General features: G+C 38.3%; 1 protein-coding gene across 3 annotated transcripts in view; it reads right to left on the reverse strand.

Annotated features, from left to right (window-relative positions):
* LOC136340861 (insulin receptor-like) overlaps window positions 1-18,022 on the reverse strand; it is a 54,965-nt gene that overhangs the window by 26,770 nt on the left and 10,173 nt on the right. The gene's annotated exons all lie outside the window — the stretch shown is intronic.

An 18,022-nucleotide genomic window follows, 5' to 3' on the forward strand; every position in this document is an offset into this window, starting at 1 on the left:
TTTTTTTATTAGGTAGAACGATTGTTATGAGCTTTCAACAGAACATGCATTGCAAAACTTTTTTTTTTTTGATGCAATAACTTCGACTATCTCGAAAATTGGAGGAAAATCAGGGAGAACTCTGCGGCAAAATGGCTAATAAAGATTTGTTCGAATAAAAGATATTCACTTTTCGAAGGCCCACAAGAATCTGTAAAAAAATACGGGGTTGCCATTTGAAGAAGGAGAATTGCCCTCGAAGTGACCTTAAAATGACGTTTTAGCTAAGTCGCTATCTTCATGACACGTCCCCCTCTCCTTACCGCACAACTTTCACATAACGCACCGTTTTTGAGTAGTCCTAAATTGCAACCCCGAATGGGACGCCCTGTATATATTTTTAAATCATCAGTTCAAAAACACTTAACAAATGAACCTCGACATTAATGTGATAGATTATATCATGTTCGTGTCATTATGGAAAAAAAATGAAATTCGAAAAGTTGCGCTACACACGTACGAGCGAGAGCCTAGATAGTATGAAATAGATTGCCTAATTGACTAATGCAAGAGCACAATACTACAATAGTTGTTCTACGTAGAGTAATTGGTTGCGCTGCGCTCATAATTCATTAGTTTCTTCTAATACACGTGTGATAGGATTTCACGCGCTAACCCACGCGTGTGTTAGGATTGGTTTTCACTACTGTCGCCGTTTGTAACGTTTTCTTTCGTAGGAGGTCGTCGAAAAATAACTATATTACGGTTATCCGGAGATTCGTAGTCCGCTGACGAATCATAAATTTCAGCCGTTGCATCGATGAACCCCGAGACTTTGGGTCCCATGATTCAACTACGAACAGCTCAGGAAGCCTGCGTCACCGATGACCATCTAAAGCGTCTATTTGACGGACGCCCTAGACGATCATTGAAACTTATGCGTTTTAAGATATGCCAAACTTGGAAAACTAGAATATCGCTTCTAGTTTTCCAATCCTATTTTTCCCCTCATCAGATTCCCACTTCTCATTTTACCCATCTTCGCTAATATTTAAACTTCTCGAACAGTGACTTGTTTACTAAATTAAAGGGATTGCTTCCAGAGACATTATTTAGTTTTCCCCTTGTTTTGCGTCACAAGAGCCCATTTTCTTTTTGCTTATCTAATTTATGTTGTGTATCAAAGGCACGTCTCTTAGATGGATAGGCAAACATAGGGGAAACCGAACTAGAACTTATTTACATATTAGGCTGTGTGTGTATGCGTTGATCTCGATAAAAATTCCACTTTTGGGACCGAACCTCCACTTATTCCGTGCGTATGAACTACAAATCGTTTTTATTTAAACAAACTCCCGGATCGCTTAATTAGTCGCTGGAAAGGGCGAGGAGGTAGCCGCTCCTCCAAGCCCCTGTTGTGGAAAAGATCGAGAGAAAAAAGTGAACACTTTACACCTGTCGTGGAAAAAATACGCGCCAATCAGAACGTACACGCACACATATCAAGCGTTTCAGGTATAATTAATCCTCATCATGCGTGAACGATACATAATTTAAGTTAATTAAATAATGATTGATCAAGATGCCACAAGTTGTTTGAGAGTTGAAGAATAAGACGAGAGACAAGAAGCAGTCACGGTGAGTAATTTCGTAATTGATATCGTTACTCAAAACACTGATGTTATTTATTCTTTCATGATCTCCTGCTGAGGGTTAACCGGCGAGGGGTCAGGACGAGCTTCTGGACAACCGCGTTGCCATGATCGAAAGGGCGTGTCCGACAGGTGAACTTTCCGTTATCACGTTTATTTGAATATTCGATTCAAGTGTATTAAACAGACTTTCATTTATCCACTAGTAATATTACATACCCTTGAATTAGTCCCCGAAATTCGACTTGATTTGATAACATCGCTCGCTCACGAGGTCAAAATAAAACTATGACGTACCTGCAATTTGGTATTGTCGGGACCGTAAATAATCTACGTATCCGCATACATTTTGTCTGTGAGTCTAAGTTCTTGCGTTGTACAAAACCACCTATTACGTTGGTCATAAATTAGCATCATCCATCACTCTATTGTGCCATAATGGAGTTCATGTGCATTTCTGCGTATTTCATCAGTTAAAGCCATGTTAACTTCACACTATCAACAAATATTTTGGATTCCATTGTGCTGTTGATATTTCTCCATATGACTAGCTGTTTTGAGGTATTTGCCACAAGTTCGACAAACATTAGTGTTTCGCAATACTATCGCTTGCAAAATAATTTATGGCTCATAAGTTTCAAGCATTTCGATCTGATTGGAAGCTGTAACAATCTTCCACCACGTACATACGTGAATACAGTGAAAATTGATAACGTAATGTGACATGTGTACAGGGTTCGCCTTTGCGACCTGACACAATCCAAATATGGAAAGTTCAATGTGTTTTTGTTTTTTGGGAAAACCTGACATTGTGCAAGGTTGGGATGAGTCCCAGTCGCTCTGGAAACTGGCGCTCATGTTATTTTTTCGACTGCGGCAGAGCATATTTTTTTTGTGAAAATGGGTTTTTGTTGTCAGTAAAAATAAATTTCATATTAAAACCTAATGTTGATTTTCAATTGTTTTCCATTTACTTCGATTTTCACGACTTTCTGGTCGACATTTCTACAGCGTCACCAAAACTCAGTTACTTACAAAACTATTTGACGTGAATAAACCGACGAAGTAAATTTTAAATTACTGGAAAACCGATTACAATTTTGCAGACAACTAAAGCAGCAACACTAAGATTTGACAAAGAAAAGCTTGAAGAATATTATTAAATTTAGAATTTTTAGTTCAAAAGTCATTTGCTCCCCAAATAGCGCCCTTGAATCACTTTTGCCCCACTCGATTGACAGGGAAAAAATGAACAAATACGATATACGTCACAAGAATCGAAAATGAATACTTTCTGAGTAAATCGAAGAAACCCTAAACTGCTCAGGCAATAGATACATCTCAATGCACTTTTCTGCGATCGAGCCAGGTAATGTTTATTATGTTTTTTTTTTAGTTTTAGTAAAAGAAATTTCAAAGGCGCAATCGAAAAAGTTTATGATATGTCAGCGATTTAATTAACAATAATCAACAATAAACGATCAAAATGTGGCCCGTTAGGCGCAAGGCGCTGCTGAACACGTCTTGTAACAGCTCCATTAGTAATTCTTTAAATTTCTTGAGGAATGGGGAATTGGAGGCATTTCGCACCTTTGCAATGCAATCTTCCTTGATGATTGATGACGTAGTGTAAATAGTGTTTTATACCGAACGAGCAATTAAAATAAACGTTAAGCAACTTGGACGGGCAAAAGTGCGCTAAATGCACCTGTTAGCTACACAGTATGAAGCAGTTCACGGATTTTTTCGATTTGCACTGAAACATTTTCAGTGGAAAACTGCCATGTCCCATTTGAAAAAATGAAGTAGGGGTCAATTTCCGGTGTAAAAGGAAGTCACATCGGGTTGAAAATATTATTACAACGTCAAGTTTTGCCCAGAAGACAAAAATGTAAATTTCAAAAATACATTAAGCTTTCATATACGGATCGTGTCAGTTCACGAAGGCCGGTCCTGTACATGACCAGATTAAAGCAAAAATATTATTCATCTTGTTTGAGACAAATTCGAAAACTGTTTTTAAATTGTTGAAGGGTCGTTAACTCCGGAACAACCCTTTTTATAGAACTTTTAGGGGGGAGAGGGGGGCGGCGGAAGGGGGAGGGGGGGAGGGGGGGGGGTCAAAGAAATTGAAATTTTAATAGTACCTGATTATTGATGTCCATCACGAAACCATAGTATCCAATCAGTTAAATAAGCAGGCAGACGCGAAAACAAAACCGCACAATCACCGCTGCAGTGGGTCAGTAGAAAGAATGACTAATTCTGGCGTTGTTCCATCATAATTGTACCGGTTTTTTTTATTATAGAGGATTTGGCAGTGAAATAGAAATTCGTCTCATGTCGAAGCAGAAGTGGCGTTTCGAGGATATTATTTCATGTAATTTCGTGGCGGGTGCCCATCGAGTTGCGTAATTGAAAACGAGAAATCAAAACGTGATTTAGTTTTACTTAGGTGCAGTTTTTACACAGTTTTCGATTCAAAAATGATCCAAATTAAAACTTTTTTTATTTATTTTTTTTTTATTTTGGTCAAACAGACGTGGTGCAAAAACTAGTTAGAAATTCGCGTAAAATTGCCAAATTATCGTAGATGTCATTCAAAATGGTGAACGACTCATTTTGCTCATCCAATTCCGGATCGACAGGTATTCCGTTTCTGGTTTAACATTTTATCTTATTTCAATCGCAAAATAAATTGATTCAACGAGGTCTGCATGCTGTCCACCGCCACAGAGACAGTCATAACCATTCACATTCTTTTTAACCTTTAAAAACCAAAATTGAAAAGCGAAATAATCACTCTTTCTATGATCAACAGTGTATCGATTTTTCGATTCAAAGGCGTTTTAACAGCAAAATTTTGAAAAACTTCAAAAACAACGTCCCATTTTTATGGACAATTTGCGTGTCCTGGGATCCGTATTTCTGGGTCATAAACCAACGTTATACCGCTAATTCTGCTGTTCCATATATTAATTAGGACTTTCGCTTTAATTAAGTCCTTCTGAATTTTCCAGTTTCCTTTCAATTTAGGCGTCATGGATGAAAACGCCTTATTTTCACATCTCTTTTCCCTTAACGTTTTAGCTTTTTCTTACAACACTCAGACCGAATTTTATCTCGAGTATCTTCTTGAAAACCTTCCAGACTCAACCCGAGCTTCATTTCAAGTGGAAGTATAAAGTAGTTTCAACATAATGGGAGAAAAGTCATTTGCAACACGAATTAAAGTTAGTTCCTTCTTTCTTGAGGTTTTTGTGGAGAACGACCCTGCCTCGATCCAAGTTTTCCTGCTAAACCCGACTATCAAGGTATAAAGCAACAGTTTCAGCTCGAATTTCCTTATGCATTCTTATTGAGCATTATTGGGAAAACGTCAGGATGTTAACCGGCGTTCCATTTTCAATCATTCCTACATACAAATGATTTTGAGCTTCATGGCGAAACAAATTCTTGCCAATCAATGATTCTTGGAAAAGACATAGATGAAACACAACTTTCCTTTCAAGTTAACTATCGTGAAATAAAACGTTTCGCAAATGTCTCATTTCCAGTCAGGTTTCCATTTCTTTTTAATTTTGGGCTTATTCTTGGAAACAGCTTACCCTGAAATCGAGGTTTCATCTTCTAAGGTGAACAGTTTCACCAAACGTTTAATGTGAACCAAAATTCTGTGAGGAGGTCGTGTCTACGAGAATAATTCCAGAAGTAACCGACCTGACACTTAAAGAAAAAAAAAATATTGGAAAAAATTACATTATTTGCCAACATAATCTCCTTTGTAATTGATACACTTTTCCAGCGACGTTTTATTACTTTTATATCTTGTTTACAGTAAAAAGCTTCTAATGTTTCAAAATAGGCATCAACCTCGAATTTCACCTCTTCATTGTTGGCAAATTTGTTTGCATCGAGCCACTTTCTCAAGATTGGGAATAAAAAATAATCTGAGAGGGCTAAATCTGGCGGACAGGATGGACGAGGTAAAAGTTCGAAACCAATTTGGTTGATTTTGGCCGTTGCCATTGCGGAAGTGTGGACTTGTGCGTTGTCTTGACGAAAGAAGAGGTTATTTATTCGTCAAATGTGGTCGCTTTTTTTAAATTTCTTCGCCAAACGCTGCAATAAACTTGAATAATATTCTCTGTTTATTGTTTTACTCGAGAGAGATAGTCAGTGAAAATTATCCCACGTGCATCCTAAAAAACTGAGGTCATAACCTTTCCTGCAGATGGACCGGTTTTCGTCATCTTTGGAGCCCATTCCCCCTTTTACGTCCAATGTTTTGGCTGCTCTTTCCACTCAGGTGTGAAGTGATGGGCCCATGCTTCATCATTGATTATGAATCGACGTGAAAACTCGGCTTTATTGCTATGAAACTTTGCCTAGCATTGAAACATCCTCACGACGATGTTTCTTTCCATCTTGACGCGGCTTCCATACGTCTAATTGTAACGTCAAACTGCGATGTACAGTGCTTTTTGCAATCCCTATCTTCCGGTTCAGTTTTGCGGATAATCACTAAAATATCTGAAATGGTCGGATCTGGAATGTAATTTGGTCGACCACTGCGAAGCTCTTCCTGGTGGCTGGTACAGGCGTTTAAGCTCTGCCACTCGATATTTTACAGTTGCTAACAAAGGACCGAATTCCCTCAGGATAGAATTTAACTCCGCTTTGATGTCGAACGGAGCAATGCCCCTCAAATGAGAGTATTCAATCACGAATCGATGAGCATCCATTAAAAACAGCTTTAAAATAAATACAAATAAAAAAAAACAGCTTTTAAAGGTTAATTCAGGTTTTGTTTCTTGTTGTTGTAATATAGAGAAATTTTTAACAAAAAAATTGCCGTCTATGTCATGTCGGGTACTACTAAGAGTATCCTGGTACATTTCCAGCAATGTTCGCTTCATGGAACCACTCAGGCTTAACCCGAGTTTTTTTTTGTCGCTCCTTGGTGGAAAATTCAACCTGGATTTTGTTCTTATTTCATTTCGAGTTTCTCAAAAGAAAATTCTTAATATCAACTAAGAAATCAATTAAACCTGAGCATGCTGGAAATCATTTAATTCCCACCCGAAACTTTTTATTTATTTCAATGACTTCACTGCGAGTTTCCTATCAACTTCATCGAGGGAGAATGGCACACGGAACCCCTTTTTTTCTTTCATACTGATCGTATCTACTTCAACCCGAGTTTTATTTCAAATTTGATTGTCATTAAGGGAAACGTCCGTTTGCGATTTGGTTTTGTATTTTTAGATTTAATGTTATTTAATCGTTCCAATGAACTTACGTTCCGGCAGTTCCGAGCTTTAAACTATTGCTTTTTGCATCGAATTCCACCAATTCCGTCAACTTTTCCAATAGCAAATAGCTCTGTTGACTCACCGTATCTAGACAGGGAAACTAAAGAGAATATTTGAGTAGTAATTACCATACATTGAGCAGAGGCCATTTATATTACCTGTAGCCACGCTTTTAGCCTTAGGAATGTTAAATTTTTCTGTTAAGCACCATCAAGGTAGGTTTTCTTTTTTAATTCCATGGGAGAATCTATTTGCTTGTGTACGAAAATCGCAAGCTTTCCAGTTTAATTGGAAATTTCCAGGGGAATTAACAAAAAAAGCGTCAATGCATTTGGCACGTCTGTCTCTTCTGGTTTGTTTTTAAGTACATTACGAGTTGAAGATTTTTTATCATTTCTACAGGGTTGCTACATGGTAATTCAACATATTCCTTCGGGGAGGTGATAGGGCATCAGGTAAGGAGTAAACCGAATCGATATACGCGTATTCCAAAACTCACTAAATTGTGAGGGATTTCAATTTTTTTTACCGGGGGTCTTAACGATTTCAGAGTGATTTTCCAAAAAATCCTTTTTGGGAGTTTTTTACAGTCGCTACTCCATCACTTTCCCAGCATCACAATCTTCTCTGTGGAGTGAACTACGTCCGGAAACATTCGCGTTGCGTAAAGGTTGGGAGTAAAAAATGCTCACAAAATAATTTCTGAAGATCAGCTACCTCGACCTCTCCTGAGCAGTTTTCAAAAAGTGCTCAAACACGCGGACGAATCGCTCCGAAAACTTTCCCGTTTCGACAAATGGTTGGCGTGACCAACAATGGCTCTCCAACGGGGCATTGCGCGTCCAACGAACCATTTGCGGTCCCAAAAAAAAATAACTCGAAATGCCTTAGATGGACAATTTAACTTAAATTTAAGTGATAACTAAGTCCCCTCACAATGCAAAGGTGTTCGGACATATTTCAATCCATGCGGAAGATCGTGATGCCAGGACAGGTGATCGAGCAGCCAAAGTAAAAAACAAACGAAAGTTATTTGTTGAAAAATCAGGTGGGAATTGTTAACGCCCCGATTTAAAAAAATAATAAATAATTCAAAGTCTAGTAGGTTTTGCAATATGCACATGTGGAGCCAATTTACTTCCGAGCTCGTGCTCCGACAATGCCCCAAAGGAATACCTGCGATTACCGTTAGCCCTGCGAAGAGCGATCTGTATCGAAAGTTTTGAAAAAGTAATTTTATTGTCTGCAAGAAACTGCAGTAAAAACTGAAACAAAAAGATTCGAATAATATTTGCTAAATCAACTCATTTATCCATTATTTAAAAACAGATTTTCAGAGATGGAGATTGAAACACGTAAACGTGATGTTTACAATATGGGAATTAGTTTGCATTTGTGCATGTCCCCAAATATTAGCACTGCTCAAACACACAAACAATAATTTGTCGACAAAAGCACTATTTAGGGCTTTACATGAGGACACGGAATAAATCGAGTTTATGCAATGCATTTGTCAATTTTCCAACAAGGGGAAAACCATAAGACAACCGTGCATAAATTATATATTGGAAGCTATAGGAAAAGACCTCTACGCCTCGGCGTAAATCCATCATTGGATAATCTAATATAAACGCAGGAGAACACGATGGAAGCTATTAGCGTGGACTTAAATTTCACCATCTTAGTAGTTCCGTATAAATCGCATAAACGTGATTTAATTATGTTAATGGAAGGGTGGAATTTACTTAACTTCAACTATTTCCAGGACACTCGAGAAACACCTACTTCCATTTCCACGGGGAGATCCCCAATTCAACTAAATCTTTTAGGATTTCCGCAATGTTTCCAGTTTAAAAACTTCGAGAAGTGCAATTGTAAAAGTTGGTATTTATTTTTAATGGTAAAATTACGAAGTTCGAGAAGCGTGGCGATGACTTTTTCCCCGAGTTGGTAATAACTCCTTTTCGGCAAATAAACACACTTTCCGCTCATTTCAAATTGATTGAACAAAGGAGCTTTCGAAAAAAGGAAAAAATTCCCGAGAGGATTCTGTGATTAAATCTCGGAACGCCACTGAATTTGAAATTCGATAGGGCTAAGGAAGGACGCCGCTCCCCCTATTGCGGGGCAAAAAATTTCCGGTTTGATACAACCGAACTTAGGGTACGGTAGGGCATGATTTTAAAGGCGATATTAATCTTGCCCTCCCGAAATCTTGGTTACTTAAAAGCGCGGACCATGATGGTTAACGTTGGAACCTTCACTCCATCAATCCCGTTGCAGCCCGAACCGTTTCCTTCGTCTCGTACGACGTAAATTATCTCAAAAAGAGATAAACCAAATTGATTTAAATACTTATTTTAGGTAGATTTTAATAATAAAGAGACGACATACCTAGGTAATTTAGTATTTGTGGTAGACCTAATGGACGGCTCTGACCTAAAATATGCTCCAGAAGTAGGGACTCATATAATTAGATATTACGGTTAAAATAACTTATTGCGGAAGCAGAAGTGCGACTGTCGGGGCAGAATAACGAGAAACTTAATTTAAAAACGGAAAAATCAAGGAGTTTTCACTAAACCCGACGACCATCGCATGTGATTATACTCCCAAGTTGAGGAACATTCTGCAGAGCAGCGAACTGGAATCTCAGGCAATTTGGTCCGGGTTAGTGTTGGTTAATATCCAGTGATAATCATTGTGGTCGATGGAATTTATTTCATTTCAAGTATTTCCGCAAAAACATCAGCCAGAAAAACCATGTACTCTATTACCGATAAGGGTATTCGCCCTCGGAGTTGTTGTCTCTATTTATTTGATTCTTATAAAAGAGGGTTGTTTTCCGAGGGTGGGCAGTTCCAGGCCAACTGATGTAGATACAGATAATGCATTGTCTTCTAGGAATTCTTTGTGATTTGTAAAAAGCGAAGGCAAATTAAATGAGGTTCTACGTAAAGCTTTCCATTATCCATTAAGACCTGCGGATTAATCGACTCGTTAGTAATATTGAGAAAACAGTTGCTGGAGCCTCAACGAATCTAATCTAAATTGAAATAGTGACCTTAATATGATATAATCCCAGTTCGGCTTCCTGAAGAAATGGCCATTTCACGTCTTAGGAATCCATCCTATAACTGGGGAATGCCCAAGAGAATTTGCAGGATAAGAACGTCACCACACCTGGAGAATCGGGGAAAGCTACAGGTACCTCGAATCAAAGTGGCACCAACGTTCCTTTGTAAGGAACCCCAATTTCTAATAGTTCGGACCTGTCTCTGGCTTTCATTTCCAAAAAGATTTATTTTAGATCATTTTTGTCCGGTGAATTATCAACTCTCTCTCTCTCTCTCTCTCTCTCTCTCTCTTTCTCTCTCTCTCTCTCTCTCTCTCATATGACAAAAACGTGTTGTTTTTTCTAGTGGTTTTAAATTTACGTGCGGGAAAACAATGGATCATTCAAATTTGCAGCTCTCAATGTCTCTGTCGCTTTTAGCTTTGTTTGCTGCATCTGAATTGTATTTTGAATAATTGCCTAATCCGGTGACGAAAAGCTCTAATACTGCACAATAAAGCCAAATATTATATATTCAAAAGGAGTTCAAAATGTAAACGTATTTCATTTGAATCATCTCTCAGAGAAGTACACGTACTATTTTGTCATCATTTACATGTACTCTGCATCGTATTCTTTTCCACAATTTTTACGAGATTATTAAATTTTTCGCAGGAGTTAAACGGAATATTCAGTTCAAATAAGCCTGTTGTTGGATAGATGAGCACTCAAAACTCTAGACATTATTCGAAGTTCGTCAGTATGGATGTTCTTGTGAGCTTGGTACGCTCCAAATTCCTCGAAAAACCTGAACACTGGAATTGTCATTTAAAAAAAAATAATAAAAAATAAATAAAAAAATTAATTTCGAGTACTACTTAAGTTAAATTAACCTTCGAATAAAATTCCATTTTTAGTTCATTTTAGCGTTACCGAATCCCTCACAATTTCCATATCTTTAAAAGGACGTCGACATCTCCCCGCTGCTGAGTTCCAGATACCAAAGTGTCTAATGAAGCTACTCGGCCCATCAACTCAAAAAAAAAGTACTTGACCTGGACATTTTTTAAGCACTTTTCAAACTTCGAAGTCCGACATTTCGGGAATGTGTCGGGGAAATGACGGACCTCTAAAAATACTGAAACTAGTCGTCTCGACGCGATCTATGAGCCTGCATAAACAGGGTTTTAACGTCTATTTTGGTGTCTGAGATATGAGGATATTTCTGCGGTTTTGAAAGAGCTTCCGCAAAACGAAGGTGCCTCAAACGGCATTTCAAGTCTCCAGAACCCCATTTACCTACGATCTTATGAGTCTCATTCGAGGTCGTCACTCGAGGAAATATATCCGGTTAATCAAGGAGATTCTCGACCATGTGCGAAGGGAGCGTGGGAGAACCAATGTCTACGATCCCCGACAAAATGGCGACAGACAAGGTGGAAATTGAATCTTTTAATGCTATCGACACTCCTGAGGAAGAAAATTCCATTTGCAAAAGGGACGAAATATTCAGGCTTAACCCTAGTTAAGATGCTAAGCTGCAGCGCATAGCAATGGACTACGTTAGGAACTTAAATCAGCCAGATGAACTGTAATAGATGTGAGGAGACAATAAATTTCTTACGTCAGTGGCAGCGTCAGGTCCAGTCGCGACAAGTCTAATCTATTCCAAAACAAAAGTGACCCTTCTCCGTGCCTTCAGGACCTCGACGGAGGTGTCCAGATCCCGCGGACACCTCCTGTGGTATCGCTCACATGGAGAGCAACCAGTTAAAAATTTAGCATGCAAAGTAATATCTTTTTGAAATTAATAAAATATATTTCTTGTTTGTCCAAATATTGTAAAGGTGCAAATATGTGTCCAATGCATTTTGGTTGTGTCCTTTTTCCAGACCATTTTGTTTTTCACATGGCGCATACGTAGAGGAACCGATTTGTTTATATTATTGTGCCGTATCGATTCCGCTGCTCGCAGTATCGACTGGTAATATGTCAAGATGCCAAGGGGTGTTCGTTTATCGCATCGATTAAGAGATAAAAAATATTTTAAAATAGTGAAAAGGATCCCGTTCAAGGGTGCCAGTCGCATACGTCAAGAGTTATGTGTTGCAGTATCAGTACCACGAAACGAAAATTAAAAGGGGTTGGTATATGTGGGAAAAAGTGGGCAAAAACCCTTTCATCTCAAAGAAAAATAGAAAGGCTAGATTGCGTCAGGCGAAAGAGCACGTGAAATGGTCGAATGAAAAATGGAAGACCGTCCTTTTCTCAGAAGAAAGTCGATTTAAACTGTTTAGATCAGACGGAATTTGTTGGGTCAGGAAGCCAATTAATGAACGGCTTAATCCGACATATACTTAATCGACTGTTAAACATGGAGGTCGCGGCATTATAGTTTTGGAGGTGCCTCGGAGCGTGTGGCATCGGTGCATTAGGAAAAATTGATGGTATTATTGATTTATACGTTTATCATGGAAAATCACATACTGCCCTGGACTAACGAAAATGCGAGCCAACGGTGGACGTTCCAACGCGTCGGCGACCCTCATCCAGGAAATCGTATTTGAAAAATTGCTCCACAGTTGAGCGATAGTGTTGTATCTCGGCCGGCTTGAGCCAGGGAACATCTAAAACACTTTGAATTTTCCCTCGAATTTTCCGAAGGGCGGAGGCGTTCGAATAGTATATTTTGCCATTTCCCAGTGTTTGAGAACCGATATTTTCGAAATCCGTGTATCAAAGCGGTCCGGATGGTGTGCGACACGCACAGAACTGAATTCAATTTCGTTTGGTTATTTTTGCAACCATAAAATGCTCATAAAACACAAACGTCGGCAACGAACGACTATCCTTAATAGTGGCTTGAATGTGATACTTTGAAAATAACGGTTATTAAAAACAATGTCGTAAGCTCTATTACTTGGGGAGATCGTTAGCTTTAAGTACAGTAACTATGGGTCTTGGATGTTTTTGGTGATTAACGTTTGACGTTCGTTGTAGAACTGTTAGGCACGAAGCTAACGCAGGTTTCAATCAGCTCTAACAACCGGAAAGTCTTGACCCATAAGTCGATTGGCGATTTTTCATTTTTTTTTTTCATTTTTTTTTTTTTTCTTTTTTTTTTTTCATTTTTTTTTTTCATTTTTTTTTTCATTTTTTTTTTTCAAGCGGAAAATTAAAACTTTACTTCAAAGGCCCTCGTTACTCAAATCACTCCAAACTTACACACACGCACACATATACACATTTAAATTTAAATCAAATTTGTCACTAACGCACTGAATACACACAAAATCCCTCTTGGAGCACTTTGTTTGCACCTCGATTTTCACTGAAAATTGGCTCTAAAGTTAAATGGTTATTTTATCGATCAGTTGCGATAAGTTGTGCGAGCTACGAAGTTAAAAATTTACTGTTGCGTATTCCGTGCCACTTTAAAGGCGACAACTCGACGTAGTTTATTAAAACTCTTAACTGCTTTCATTGGAGTATTGGAGAAATTGATCCGACCCCTGTTAACCTATACGGCAATCAGAGACAATATACCTGAGACCTTGTTAACTTGCTTTTAAATGCCTGAAATCGTCTTTCTTGTCTGTATTGTGTGCTGGTTCACAGACGGACGAGCAGTAAGTAGGCAGACAACTTCCTTTAAGTAAAAAAGAATCGTCCTAATTCGGACGTCTTTGTGATAGAAAAAAATAAGGAAAGTGCGATACCTTTTGTGTTATTGAAGTCATGCGATCGCGAAATTAGATGGAGGGCTGCGCGAGCTACAGTCGCTCAGAAACGTATTCGCAGAGCCGAAACTAAGTCGTGTAAACCGTAATTTTCGACTGGTTTCGTTCGAATTTCGCATGATGGAAATTCAAACCTAAACTCGGTTTACGTGTTCGAGCAACTTTTGAAAATTTAATTTTTAGAGTGTTTTTCGGGCTTTAAAAAAAAACTCCGTTTCGGAAACTTCGCGTGCATTGGAAATTTTTCTGCGTGACTCCGATAACGTTGTGGAGGGGACTTTTCTATCCGCATCCCAAGAATTTAAACAAAGCCAAACCACAGATACCACGTCGATTTTCACGCAAAATGGAAAATTTTGATATTTTCCACGATTTTAAAAGGCTGCAACTCCCTCATTTGTGGTTCGACATCGATCAAATTTTCGGGATATATACATATATATATATATATAGAGAGAAAAACCCCTCTGCAAGACTACTAAATCCATATTGAAAAATTGCCACTGCACGGGAAATTTCCAAAACGGGTTTTTTTTAAGGTTCTGAAAAGCCCTCCAAAAATTCAACTCTCAAAAGTCGCTCGAACGCGTAAACCGAGTTTAGGTTCAAATTGTCATTATGCAAAATTTGAACGAGATCAGTGAAAAAATTGCGGTTTAGAGAACTTTTTTTCGGCTCTGCGAACACTTTTTTGAGCGCCTGTATTATCCTCTATACGTAAATCGGCATTGTCGTTAAATTCCGAGCTTAAATGTACAGGACGTTTCAAAAAAGTGTGGGCGACATCCTGGAAGTTGAGAGTTCTCGTCAAAAAAAATGGAAAAACTTATCCCTATGGAAATGCTCTCACAATTTTGAAGCAGAAATGGCATTTTCCAAATAACTATTCTTCCAGTTGATGATATTTAATGGCATTTGGGTCACTCGTCTGTCGTATCAAAGTTAATAAAATGGGGCTTAACATTTTTTCTACATCACCGGGGCGGCGGGGGAGAGGCTGCCTCTAACTTCTTTATCCCTAAACTTTTAAGATCTCTGGTTTTTTTAGCCGTTGTGCGGTTTATTAGATTTCCGACGTGCCCCAGAAAAAAATGTACGCTCGGTTGATGTAGGTGAACCGAACCGTTTTGCATGAAAACACCATTTTGTCAAAGGGCGTAGTTTACAAAAGAAAACATTCCCGCTTCCGATTCCCCACCATAGCTCGATTCGAACATTTTAATCGAGAAGGTAAATAAACCGATTCCTGGCACATAAATGTTTTGATAAATACCTTCAAGGGCAGAAAGACCTAAAGGTCGACAGTCCGCTTTATCTTGGAGAGACGGATTTAAATAAATAAATAAATACAAAAGTAATGGAATTTTGCGTGGATTTTTTACTCTGCCACCTAGATAACAAAATAGGCAACAATTTTGTCTTTAAAATTTTGAAAACAAATTTATTACTTTGAAACAAATTCATTGAACCTCGTCAGCTAGAAGAAAATTTCCATGGAAAACACCTTTTTCGCCATCAAATTTTGAAAATCTATATTTCCGTAAGGGTAAATTTTTGGAAAACAAGTTATATACAAGCATAAGCCCGATCTTTCGACGAGAACTTTTCGTTTCCGGAATATCGCCCACGCTTTTGCAAATGTCCTGTATATACTTAAGCTAAAGAAGTCTCCCAACAACAGAAGGTGGAAACTATTACTTTGGGAATAGCTTGTACAATGAGGCACAAATCATTCAAATTAATTCGTAGTTAATTTTTGAATGAAAAAACCTGCAGAAAAGAGAGGCACGGCAAGTGAGTTTATTCTTGAATGTCTCACAGGCACGTTAAGTGCAGTGTCGTCAGCTATGCCAAAGGGATGCTGACCGAAACGTGTCCTCCACCGGCCATTTTCACTGAGACCTCCCGAACAGCTCTTTGCAGGGTTACAAGAAGTTGGAAGTGGAATCAAGAAGTTTCGCTTGAAATTCTGCGTGCCGTTGATTCAGTCCACGAGCCCCAAAGAGATCCACTAAATCACGAATTTTCCTTATTGAACTCCATTTACGTGAAAAATTAAGTGAAGAGGAAACGTGTTGAATTTCGTAATTTGCATAGATCCAAATCGGGTTAAATATACTGTTCTTTAGAGAAACGAGTCAGGAGAACCTGATATTGTCGCTTCGAAATCACATTGGGTTCGTCTCATTGCATTCATATAATTTAGCTATTCTGTATTCAAATGAAGTCGTAATTCCGAGTTCCTTAGGGCACCTTTTCAGTTTAGCATACCTTCTCATTTGTTTTGAAGCATTTCATTCCAGAACTCCTTCGTAAAATTGCAAGCGAAGGCGAAATTTGAAAAGGACGAAATTTGGTTATTAGAGAAGTTTTCACGATAATTTTCACGATAAAAGTGAAGTTTTACGTAAGTCCGAATTTAATAACCATTTTCCGAGCTATTTTAGCTGCAGCGTTAAAGAGCCATGCACCTGAGGATGCCTCTAAGACCTCCTTGAGCCGAGCACGATTCGCATTCACGATAAGGAAAATGCACTATAATTTGATACAAATATGAGAGGAGATTTCCCTTTCATACATTAGAAGAAAACTTATCCCCAACGCTGACGTCAAACGGTATTAAAAATTGTTGGTGCGAGTCCTTAAGAATGATTTGGTTAGGTCTTTTTGTAACGCGCAATCTCCGATTTACAGGCAGTAAATTCGAAAAATTTAGGTTTTTCATAGATATTTATTCACCTATTGACGAACAGGCAGCCAAACTCGTATCTCTCGAGATAACCAGGATCTCAGATCTCAATGACAGAGCATGAACAACGGACACCCTGTATGAAGCCGTTGGGACTTAATTGTTGGGAATAAGAGTTCGGCCTTCAAAACCAATCATCTATTATCGTATTGCAAAAATCTTGTTGCTATCACAGGGAACAAGATACCTAGTACTGAAAGCTTTTGCAAAAGTCAAGAAACAATAGAAAAGAAAAGAGAATGAGAAGAAAAGCTGAACTTCTTGATGCTAAGTACGGGAACGATTACAAAAGAACAGTAATCTGACCCTGATAAATCTAATCTTTCGTCGAGGATATATTGAAACTCGAGCTGAAACCTTTGAGGAAAGTTTTTCATTCATGGTGTGAAAATCCTTAAGGAAAAGTGAAAAAAAAAAGTATCGATTTTTTCCACAAAAATTGGTGATTAATTAATTCGCGATTTAATGTCGATTTGGACCATATCTCGTCAAAATTTTCATTACTTGAAACAGGCTGAAAAGTCCTTTTCAGGTGTAATTAAATCGAGCTCTACCGCGCTTTTATTAGTCCGTCCGAATATTTTACAGCGTGTTCACAAGATTGATGATTGGTAGATTATTCGTGTCTAAGTTTATTAGTGCTAAAGTGTCCGCCCACAAGTTCATATTTGTAGTCAATTCATCAGCTACATCTCTATTTCCAACGAAACGATGCAAATTTTCTCGTTTAAACTGAAAATGAATGAAAACTAACCTGAAAAGGAATCACTTAAACGTATTTAAGTCGACATTTGCGGACGCAGTAGTCCCACTTGGAGGTGCAATTTTTCAAAATTCCTACACGAAACGGCTCGAAAAACGCTTTTTCGTTGAATTAAGTGTAGCTTTCGTCAATTCAATAATAATACGATTCGAGCGATGTCAGATTTAAATTTTCAAGTTTTTACTCCTGATAAAACCTCTGGATTTTCGAATAAGGCGTAAGGGAGCCTTGCTGAGCCCTTAAAAAATTCCGAGAGAGTTTGCTGAAACCAAACCGAGATCGAGGTGAAATTTTTTTATTTTCTTTCTTGAGAGACACGGGCGAACAAAAGTTCTTTTACATCGGTTCAGATTTCAGTGCGTTTTGCTTGAAATTCTCAAGCACAGCCTTGAACTCCGCAAACTCATGAAAAATTATTTTCAATCTTACATGAAATTCGTGCATTTCTTCAGAGCTCGCTACTTTGTCAGCCTCTGCAGAGCGGGAACAGATAGGAAAATTTACATAAGATAAAGGAAGATCCTAATTTAAATAACAAATTAATATCGCTATAAATAATATTCTATGTGCGGTGCCCCAGAAAGTCGGATTTAAATCGCCGAATACAGAAAATACTGAGTATTTTAAAACTATTTGCCAAATTTGCCGGTGACGTGAACGTGTAGATAAGCCAAACGTCGTATTTTACCCAATTATCTCGAAAAGTGCGAGAGGTGGCAGCAGAAAATTCGCTTCCTCGTCAAATTCGAAAAAGTGTCGGGTTTTCGTT

This window comes from Euwallacea fornicatus, chromosome 8, assembly GCF_040115645.1.
Source record: "Euwallacea fornicatus isolate EFF26 chromosome 8, ASM4011564v1, whole genome shotgun sequence".
Taxonomy (NCBI): domain Eukaryota; kingdom Metazoa; phylum Arthropoda; class Insecta; order Coleoptera; family Curculionidae; genus Euwallacea; species Euwallacea fornicatus.